The sequence below is a fragment of the Vicia villosa genome, linkage group LG7 (assembly GCF_029867415.1).
Source record: "Vicia villosa cultivar HV-30 ecotype Madison, WI linkage group LG7, Vvil1.0, whole genome shotgun sequence".
Classification (NCBI taxonomy): domain Eukaryota; kingdom Viridiplantae; phylum Streptophyta; class Magnoliopsida; order Fabales; family Fabaceae; genus Vicia; species Vicia villosa.
The window spans coordinates 6,159,754-6,170,994 of NC_081186.1; positions in this window are offsets into that span (position 1 = coordinate 6,159,754).

Here is an 11,241-nt window from a genome sequence, read left to right on the forward strand (position 1 = left end):
GGATTTCATTGCAATACATGTGTTGTCTAGTGCATAGAGCAAAAAAAAAAAAGAAATAAAATCAAAAGGTCTGGGGCGAGGGGGATTCGAACCCCAGACCTTGGGTACGCGGAACACACAAACTCTCTTTACCACTGGGCTATAACGATTTAGTCGTTTAAAAAAAAACTTCCACTCAAAATAAAATAAACTCAAACCCTGGAATTGAATTTCTTCGCGCCACCACCATTGTCATCTTCAACCTCAAGCTTTCTCATTTTGGAATTTCTGAAATCTCTCAATTCTCAACCATTTGCAAAGATGTAAAGAGCAAACTTGCTCTAAATTCTCTCACGATTTCAATTATGTAACTAACACTTATTTATATTAGCTATAACTATCTAATTTTCCAGAAAACACGAAGAACACATAAAAGCTAATTTTTAAATTAAATGATGCATAAGATGAATAAATGAATGATGATAGAGGGTTTTCAATCCACTGATGATGATGAACAAACTGGTATCGAGATATACAAGAAAGAGTACTTGAATTTTTGAGTTGGAGTTTGAAAAAACAACTCTAAAAATGGAGGTCGTGAGCTTTATAGAAAACACCTGAGCTTGTGTGAGTGATCCTAAAAGCTTCCTTGGGACTCAGTGATGCTAACTAAATACTAATTGTGACTTGAATACCTCAGAATTGCTCCACCCGACCCCTTCGATTTGAGCTCCAAGTGAAGATGGAGGTTGATGAATCTGTAGTTACAGATGAGCTGCAGCCATCTGAATAGCTTCACCACACCCTAAGGAACGTGTTTGGATACTTAGCTTGGCTTGACACCTTCTGAATTGCTCTATGGACCTCCAACTGCACGAGCTCCAAAATGAAAGCAACAATGGTGTTTCTCCACTTACAAAAGTGATCCAGGTGCTTGGATCACCTCAAATGGACCCCCTTGAGATGTTAGAATGCTTACTTTTCAAAGAAGAGCTCTGGTTTGAAGAAAACGATTCTTCTTGCCAAAGAACTTTGAAAAACCATAAGCATGAGAGAGAAGGAGAAAGCAAGGAATTGAGTTTCTTTGGTGTGTCTAATACTGAGGAATGCACTTGTATTTATAGGCAAATGTTTCAGAGCAATTGCACATAGTGAGCTTGCTTAGTGAAGTGAGTTTGGTTTCTTGGCCATGAAGAAATTCAAGGAATATCTAAAATGTGATCATTGCATTTTAGAGCTAGCTCCCTATCCATTGATTCCATCTGATCTTAGGGAACATTTCTGATGCAGAATGAGCTCTAATTGGTTGGTGGGAAGATTCCTTTGATGATTCATCAATTTGCCATAAATTCTCAAAATGTAATCATTACATAATCACATGTTCTTGTTTTGGGAATCTTCTTCAATTCTTATGCCATGGTGAGAATGAATGCATGGCATGTTTGCATATGTGTTATGGGTCGTGTAGCATCCATAAGTGAGGCTATATACACAAAATTGCAAAGTTCCAAAATGATGCATGACCTATAATTTCACTTCATGAGGCCAACTTTGAACAAACATAACTCCTAGCTCAAAATGAATTTGGAGAAGGTTGAGCACAATTTGGAAAGCCCTAAACATCTACTTCAAATCATTAGTTTTTGAAATGGTTGATCTTTTGAAAAAAGTTGCTATTTAAGATGTTGTTTCATTTTGCAAGGTCTATAACTTTCATGTTGGAAGTTTTTTGAGTTGTGTAGGTGAAATTTTGAGTTCCCACAATGCCCTTAAAAACCCTAATTCCCGACTTTTTGATCCTTGGTGAATTTTCTTGAATTTCTTTGGTCAAATGACTTTAATAATCATATATTGATGATATTGATCCTTAAAATTCATGATTTGACCAAAAACCCTAAAAGTCAAAGGTGGTCCTATACAGTTGACTTTTTCCAGATGAAGTGAGATTTTGGACTTTTGTGATGAACCAAGCTTTTCTCCTCAAATGGATGATATGTGTGGACTATGTTGAGGTAATAGAATTTCTTGAACCATGTTTTGAGTTTTGGGCTCATGTCCTGATTAAAAGTCAACTGTCCAGCTGAATTAGGTCAGAAATCCTAATTGTCGACCAGATGAAATTGATGACTGTGGATCTTGAATTGAGGTGTAATTCCCAATGGATGTTGTTATATGGATCATTTGAATATGATTGAAGCCTTTGATAGACACCTTGGGGCTTTTTAGGGTTTCCCAAATGTGATCCCTGATTATAGTCCTTGATAGGCCCAAAACCCTAGTTTGGTAACCTGAGTAAACCTGAGTTCAGATGACTGGGTGTCTAATCAATCATAGGTGAATAAAAATGAAGCTTTTAGGTCCCATGATTGTATTAGAGACTAATTCTTCTATTGATTGATCCTCTGTCTGAGTTCTTTTGTTTTTAAACACCATCGATTGAGCTCCAGATGAATAAGTGGCTGCTCTGAGTATTTGTTTTGATCTGATGAGTGTCATACCCAATTTTTGACCTAAGATACCACCTCATATCATAGCATATGCATCATTTGCATCACTAACAAATTGCACAGCTTGTGTTTGCTACTTGTGCTCAGCAGGGCTTAATTGAGAAATCACTCAACAGTACAAGCAACAATCAATTAGTGTTTTGTTCTCCCTTCATCTCAAAGGAACTATCTTCATTAACAATCAACATTTGGTCCTCAAAAATCCATTTCAACAAGCTCAAAGGCTCTGAATCAACCAAATTTGGGTTTTGACTGAAGATAGCATACTCCTAATTTTTGCTCAGGATTTGACCTAATGACTTGGGACATGACCTCAAGACCCCAAGTGAATCATTTTGACGTAATCCATTGACTCAAAGCATCTCCTACACAAGGATTGATTAACAGTGAAATTTCAAATCATCAGATTAGGGTTTTGAACTCTCAGGGACTAAAATCAGGGATCACATTTGGGAAACCCTAAAAAGCCCCAGGGGATCACTCAAAGGTTTCAATCATCTTCAAATAATCCCTATGACAACATCCAATGGAAATTACATCTCAATTCAAGATCCACAGTCATCAATTTCATCAGGTCGACAATTAGGGTTTTTGACCTAATTCACTTGAACAACTGACTTTTTAATCAGAACATGATGCCACAACTTAAACTATGGCTCAAGGTCCTCCAATAACTCAATGTGATCCATTCATACCACTCATTTGGTGAGGATAGCCTGGTTCATTTGAAATCTCCAGAAACGCGATTCATCTGAAAAAGTCAATTGTACAAGATCACCATTGACTTTTGGGGAATTTTGGTCAACCATGACTTTTGAAGTTTTAAATCATCAATATATGATATATGAAGTCATTTGATCAAGAAAATCAATCAAGAATCAAAAAGTCAAAAGTTTGACTTTCATACTTAGAAAAATTTCTAAGTGTTTTTCAATGATTTTTTCCAAACTTTGGAAGGGAATAACTCAAAATTTCACCTACAAACTAAAAAAAACTTCCAACATGAAAGTTGTAGATTTTGATCCAATGAACAACTTTGTCACATAAAATGATTTTCCAAAAGATCAACCATTTAATAGATATGGAGCTTCAAAGTTGGTATCTTTTGAAAATTTCACTTAAAATCTCACTTTCTTCAAAGTTCATGGATCTTTTTCACCCATTTCCTTAAAGGTCTTGAAGAAACTTTCAACTAGGTTTTTGAAATGTATAACATGAGCTTTCCAAAATGTCCAAGAGCATGAAAAAATATGGAGTGTAGCCATGGTTTTGAAATTTGACATTAGTGACCATTATACTTGAATTTTCACCATTTTTTCACTAAGTTTCAATACTATATGACCTATAATGCAAGTAATGATGCATAAATGCAATAATTGAGAGATATTTTCTGATTTGAAGATCAGAATGGAAGAGGATAAGAAGCTTGGAAGATTAACCATGGTTAAGTCACTTTTAACCATTTGCATTAAATGTAAAGATTCCATTTTATCTCCAAATGCCAAATCACCATTCTTTGATCAACTTGCAAAGCTTGGAGTTCAGAATCCTTGGCCTATAAATAGAGGTTCAAATCACTCTTCAAATGACACCAAAACCTCATAATCATAGGTTTTCTCTCTTCTTTCTTAAGTTGCAAGTTTCTTAAGTTTCAAAGAGGTAGAAATCTCAATCTCCAAATCCTTGAAGCCATGGCCAAAGTGATGGTTCTAACAACTTCTAAACATCATATGTGATATGTTTGATCCATTCACACACCCTAAAAACACCTAAATTCCAAAATCACTACCTCACTTCCATGTTTGCATATAGTGAACCTTATCATGCCAAAATCCATACCAAGCCATATCTGTCCAAACTAACCTTCTAAACATCATCCATATACTTCATATGAACTGTTCCAACCATCATCCATGATCTGAAACACCAAAATCATCAAATTCGATCCTCACTCCATAGCTCTGCAGATCGGCTCCCATGGCTATGCTCAGATGAATTCAGTCCACTCCAAGCATCCAGACATGTTCCATAATCATCAGTGAAGCTATCCAGATCATTACAAAGCATCTGCAACACCTCTATTGAAGAATTCAATCTCCAGTTTTGCCGTTTTTGAAGGTAAGTGCTATGAACTTCAAACTCTTACATACACGCATCATAAATGAAATATTGCTTTGCCATCTTGTTTCTGCATATGCATGGATCATTAACCCTCAATCAATTGCTAATTATCTTGCACATACACGATTTCATGATCAATCTCAGAATTAGGGTTCTTCGTGTTCATCAGAAAATCAATGGCATTAGAGTGAAAATAAATGAAATTAAATGGTACCATCATGTTCCTTGTAAAAAATCGAGCAAGATAGGCTATTCACTTGATCCAAACAATTCAGTTTTGAGAATTTTCAAATTCAAAAAGGATTCATGTTCTTGGCACCATATTTTTGGTTCTGAACTTAGGAAGTTGATTCAAAATATAATCTTTTCAATGCCTTTATTTATCAGACCACGCGCGTCGTCCAGTTGGTTAAGTTTTTGAATGGTAACCTCAAGGTCACGAGTTCAACACTCCTAGGGGCCAAACCAATTTTTTATCACTTGTTTTCTTTAATTTTTTTTCACAACTTCATCAATTGATTTAACCAATCAAAATTCATCATTTTCACTTCATTTTTTGCATACTCTTTGTTTAATATATATATTTTATGAACATCCAAAAAAATCACAAAAAAATATTTATTTAATACATTTTTAAATAGATTTAAAATGACATGTTTTTAAGTGTTTTTAAATACTTTAAAAATTGTTTTTCATTTGATTTTTCAAAATTAACTACTTGTAAATATTTTGTGATCAAAACCCTAATCATTTAGGTATTAATTAAGTATAATCTTTGCTTTTATCTTAATTAAATTGATTTCTTTCAAAAATTTCAAACCGTTAAAAAAAACAAACGATCACCATTTTAAAACAAATAAACCTTTTCTTTTTTATTTTTCTTTTCAAAAACTCTTGATCAAATCTTTTTGGATTGATCAATTGATTTTCAAAACCTCTTGGGCATCCCTTATGGTATAAGTCCCATTCCTTTGTATAAATTTAGGTTTTTTTTCATTGTATATATACATATCTTTTATACTTCGATCGAATTGATTTAAACCCTCGAATAACAAGATCAAAATTAGGGTTTTTCTTCAAAAATGATACCATGGGCCTCCACATAGGTATAAGTCCCATTCCTTTACATGAAATTAGGTATTTCATTGTACATACACCTTTTTGTACATACCTCGATCAGTTTGTTTTTTAACTTCGAATAACAAATCAAAAATGAAGGTTTTCTTAAAATCTTCCCAAAAATACCATGGGCCTCCATGTAGGTATAAGCCCCAACCTCCCTTGTAAATATTTGTTTACGTAGCTTTGAATAAACTCAACGGGCCTCTCCCCGATTATAAGTCCCGAGCCCCGTGTGTACAAACGGATCATGCTTACAGGTATATTTCCTTCATAAACTCCATTGTATACACACACTTTGTCATATATATGTAATTGTTCATACTTGTTCATGTTTGTCCATGTTTGTTCATACTTGTTCATGTGTTTGTTCGTGTTATATATATACTTGTTCAACTTAGTACAACACTAGGTTCCCCATAGCCTCCTATTGGGCTTCGTGCAAAGAATCTCCCTAGTTTAGGTTAGGACATAGAGTATGGTTTCCCGGTGAAATCGCTCTAAGAGCTCAAACCAACTATACCATGCCTCCTCTTGGGCTTTGTACAAATGACTTGTCCCTCCCATAGCCTCCTCTTGGGCTTACAATGCAAGGACCCTCGATTGTCCCTCCCATAGCCTCCTCTTGGGCTTACAATGCAAGGACCCTCGGATAGCCCCCTCTTGGGCTTCGTACAAGGATCCACGGGCTTCTTATAAGCATCCCCAATATCCAAAACAAATACCCTAGGAGATTAGACATTTATCATCTCTATGATAGGAGTATCTCTTCTATATCATCACAAACAATCAATCAATCAAAACTTCTTTTTGCCACAAGGCTGGTTAATCAATCAAATTTCTTTTTGCCACAAGGCTGGCTAATCAATCAAACCGTTTTGCCACCAGGCTGGCTGATTAATCAAAGTTTTTGTCAGAAGGTTGACTTCATTGAAACTTTTGCCACAAGGCTGGCTGATTAATCAAAACTTTTTGTCACAAGGCTGACTTCATTGAAAGTTTTTGCCACAAGGCTGGTTAAACAAAAAACATCTTTATCATTCTAAGCGCCATAAGTGGCACAGCCCAGGGCTTATAATGAAAAGATTTCAAACAAAAAACAAACAGATGTATGTGATGATATAGATTAGATACATCGAACATTAAGATGACATTTGTCTCTTATCCTTTGCTTCCACTAGCATAAGTGGGAACTACGATTGCTCTGATTTTCTCAACATCCCTTTGAGAATACGTAGGTACAAGGTCGTATCCTTGGCAAGCAAAACTTCTCCCTCAAACCATTCAAACCTTAGCACCCGTAGACCCCGAGCTACAGATGCTCTGATTCCCTCTAAGGGATATGTATGCAGAGGATCGCGACGATCTTTGCGAGCATAATCAAACAAACACCTTAGGTCCCACCTATTTCACAAGAACCTCCACCATAATATAGAATGAAACAAACATAACAAAGAAACCTATAGAGTACTATAGATACGTTGGGTGCTAATACCTTCCCTTCGTATAACCAACCCTCTTACCCGGAATCTCTCCCCCACTTTTGCATTGCTTTTAGTTTTGGGCTTTGCATCTGTTTTTTAGGTTATTGCAACTTTTTTCCTTTTCCTACTTTGGAAACAATAAAAAGTTTGGTCGAAACAAAAGAAAAATCATTTTTTTAAGCACTCGAGCCCAAAGAAGGCATCAAGTGTCTCACCCCCGAAAAAGATATCGATTTTTCCCCGCGATAGAAAAATGGCGACTTCACTGGGGACAAAACTTTTTATTGTTTCCAAAGAAAGGGTTAATTCTAATTGTTTTGTTTTTATTTTATTCTTGTTACATGTGTGGTTCTTTGGTTCTGTTACTTGTGTGGTTCTGCTACAAGTGATACATTATGGACAAATCCTAACCCAAATTAAGTACACATAAGAATTAGGTGGAGGGTATAGTCATGTATGGCATACAAGGAGTCGGTCCTTAAAAAGCTAGCATGAGAATCCTTCCGCTCAGTGGAGGTTCCTTGTTGGTAGTATATGTTTAGCAAGTTCAGTTGCGAAGACATTATTGCTTTCATTGAACTGTAGAAGCTGAGTTGGCTGTAGAACCCATAACCCATCCTGGCCTTATTAGGTTTTGGTGCATAAACTATTCAGGTGAAGACTTGGATTAGTTGTCATGCGGAGAACCACACTCAGACGAGTTTATCTTAAGAATATTACTAGCTCACAAGTTTAGTTGTGCAAGCCAGTAATATCCGAAAGAAAAATGTAGACTCTGACGTATCAGTAGAACATGTTGTGCAGGTGATAAACCCTAGTACTATCCCATGTTTGGTTCTCTGACCTCATGCTCGTGACGCTGGACCTTTGAACCTGTGTGTACCATGTTTGTGTTACCATGTTTGTAGGACTATGTTTGAACTACCATGTTTGCATTATCATGTTTGCCTTACCATGTTTGTATATGTGGCATTCATACATCCATGCATTCATACATTCATTAAAAAAATCCATCTTTTTTCTAAAAAACACATGATTTTTCCAAAAAGAATTTAGAGAAATTTTTCTTTGCAAACATTATAGGATTAAGTTATGGAGTGGGTAAAAAGGCATACCAAGAAGTACGGTTTCAAAATGCCTAATGTGGAAAGACTGAGGGAGTTGGCATCTTTTGTACAAGATCCTTCCGATTTTAGGAAAAGCCATGGAAAGCTTTTGCCTATCTTGAACACTCATGTTGATGAAGGACTTCTCAAAACTCTGGTTCAGTTCTATGATCCCGTCTATCGGTGTTTCACCTTTCCAGACTATCAGTTGGTACCAACCTTGGAAGAATATGCCAATCTTTTGGGTATTCTTGTGTCTGACAAAATACCTTTCAATGGTTTGGAAGCCATTCCTAAGTCACCAGTCATTGCAGCAGGTATCCACTTGAAGAAATCTGAAGTAGAGAGTAATTGGACTACCAAAGGAAACCTCCCGGGTTTAACTTCACACTTCCTAATGAAGAAAGCCTTTGACTTCGTCGAAACTAGAAGCATGATAGCTTTTGAAGCTATACTAGCCTTGCTCATCTATGGGTTGGTTCTGTTTCCCAACGTCAACGACTTTGTTGATATCAACGCCATAAAAATCTCTTTGAATGGAAATCCTGTTCCGACTTTGCTTGGTGACATGTATTTCTCTGTCCATCATAGGAATCTCCAAGGCGGTGGAATCATTGTATGTTGTGCACCTCTGTTGTTCAAATGGATTGTTTCACACTTACCTGAGTCTCCTATCTTCACGGAAAACCGAGAAGGTTTGCGTTGGTCTCAAAGACTTATGTCTCTTACTAATAATGATATTCATTGGTATACCTTGGCTCGCTGCGGTACAGAAACCATTGATAGTTGTGGAGAGTTCGCCAACGTACCCCTCATTGGTACACAAGGAGGAATTAACTACAATCCGGTCCTAGCCCGACGATAACTCGGGTATGCAAATTCAGTTAAACCTATTGGACTCGCAATAGAAAGCTACTTCTACCAAGAAGGGGAGGATCCTCAAGGGTTGAAGACAAGAATGGTAAGAGCTTGGTACGACGTCCGAAGAAAAGAAAAAGGTGGGATAAGAAACTGCATTGCTACGGACGCCTATACTTGTTGGGTGAAGAAAAGAGCAAGGGAGTTTCAAATGCCTTATGATTATGAAAAACCCATGTTCTCTCTGGTATCTCAACTACCCGATATTCCCATTGGCACTATAGAAGAATACCAAGAGACTTTGGCTAAGATGAGATTAGAAAAAGACGCTTGGGAAGAAAAGTTTGGTAGAATTGAGGTGGAAAATAGAAAGTTGAAGAAAAGGGTGAAAGATCAGGAAGAAACTCTCTATTATCAAGATGGATGGCTCATGAGCAAAGATGAGAAAATCCGTCAGAAAAACGCCGTAATCAGGAGGTACATCAAAGAAAGCAAGAAAAATCTTGAAGGTTCAACAAGCAACGCTCCGATGCCTGACAATTGGAAGAATGTTGTTGAAAAACTGAGGACCGAAAAGGCCGAGTTGAAAGCTTATTATGGGAAAGAAATCATGAAGCTCAAGCTGCATAATGCATTTGGTTCTTCGTCCAATGAAGATGTTTAGGATTTGCTTAGCTTTTTATTTATCATTTGCTTCTGTAAGGAGCTACGCTCCAATGTTGTAACATTTCCCATTATTTCAATAAAAGAATTGTTTGTGCTCAAATGTTTGCGAGGAAATAATCTTTAAAATGTTTGGAAAAATCATAAACTTCTTTTTGCATGCATCATTCTGCATATTGAGTCTGTTGTATAGAGTCTCATCTTTTGGATCTTTCTCCAATAGATCGTCAAGCTGTCGCGTCTCAAAGTTTCTCGACCGCACTCGCAATCAGATCACAGATACAATACTCGTTCAAGCAGAAGAAGAGTAATGGAACACTCTGAACAAGAGAATATTGAACTCCGTGGTACAGTGACCACCCTTCAGGAAAAATTGGAAAGTCTCACTACTCTGGTTGACTCCTTAATGGCTGCACAGAATCAGCAGCCACCACCCAACAGTCAAGCAACGGTGATATCCGAGGTCACTACTCCAGTTTCTATAGTTGCATTCAGCATTCCATCTTTCTCCATGCCAGAAGGTTGGGGCACGCCTTTCAGCTTTGGTGCAGGTTTCCGCCATAATTTCTCTGGGGTTCAAACAACCACAACTGAAGCGCCTGCTACACAAGGTTCATTGTTCACTCCACATTCAGGGGTAACTTTTTCCCAAATCACTATGGCACTTTCTCAACCCACTATGACAGTTCCGACCCCTACGGTTCACACAGTTCCTTATGGTGGCAATGAGATTTATCATGATCAGGATGATAGCACAAATCAGCGTAATCTTGTGGGAGATCTGCAAGAACAGTTCAACAATATTCAACTGTAGGACAAGGCTATTCGTGGGAAAGATTTGTTTGGAAAGAACGCCCAGGAACTATGTTTGGTTCCCAATGTACAAATACCAGCTAAATTCAAGGTCCCTGACTTTGAGAAGTACAAAGGTAGTTCTTGTCCACAAAGTCATCTCGTGATGTATGCCAGAAAGATGTCTACTTATGCAGATAATCATCAGTTGCTTATCCATTACTTTCAAGACAGTTTGAATGGTGCCGCACTGAAGTGGTACACAAGTTTGGATAGCACCAACATTCGGACTTTCAATGACCTAGGCGAGGCCTTTGTCCGACAATACAAATACAACTCAGATATGGCTCCCGACAGAGATCAGCTTCGATCCATGGCTCAGAAAGATCATGAAGCTTTCAAAGAATATGCCCAACGATGGAGAGAAACTGCTGCTCAGATTAATCCACCGTTGAAAGAGAAAGAGATGACAAAGATCTTCTTGAATACTCTTGGCCCGTTTTATTATGAACGCATGATTGCTAGTGCTCCAAGTGATTTCACCGAAATGGTAAACATGGGAATGCGTCTAGAAGAAGGAGTCCGAACCGGACGTCTAACTAAAGAAGGTGG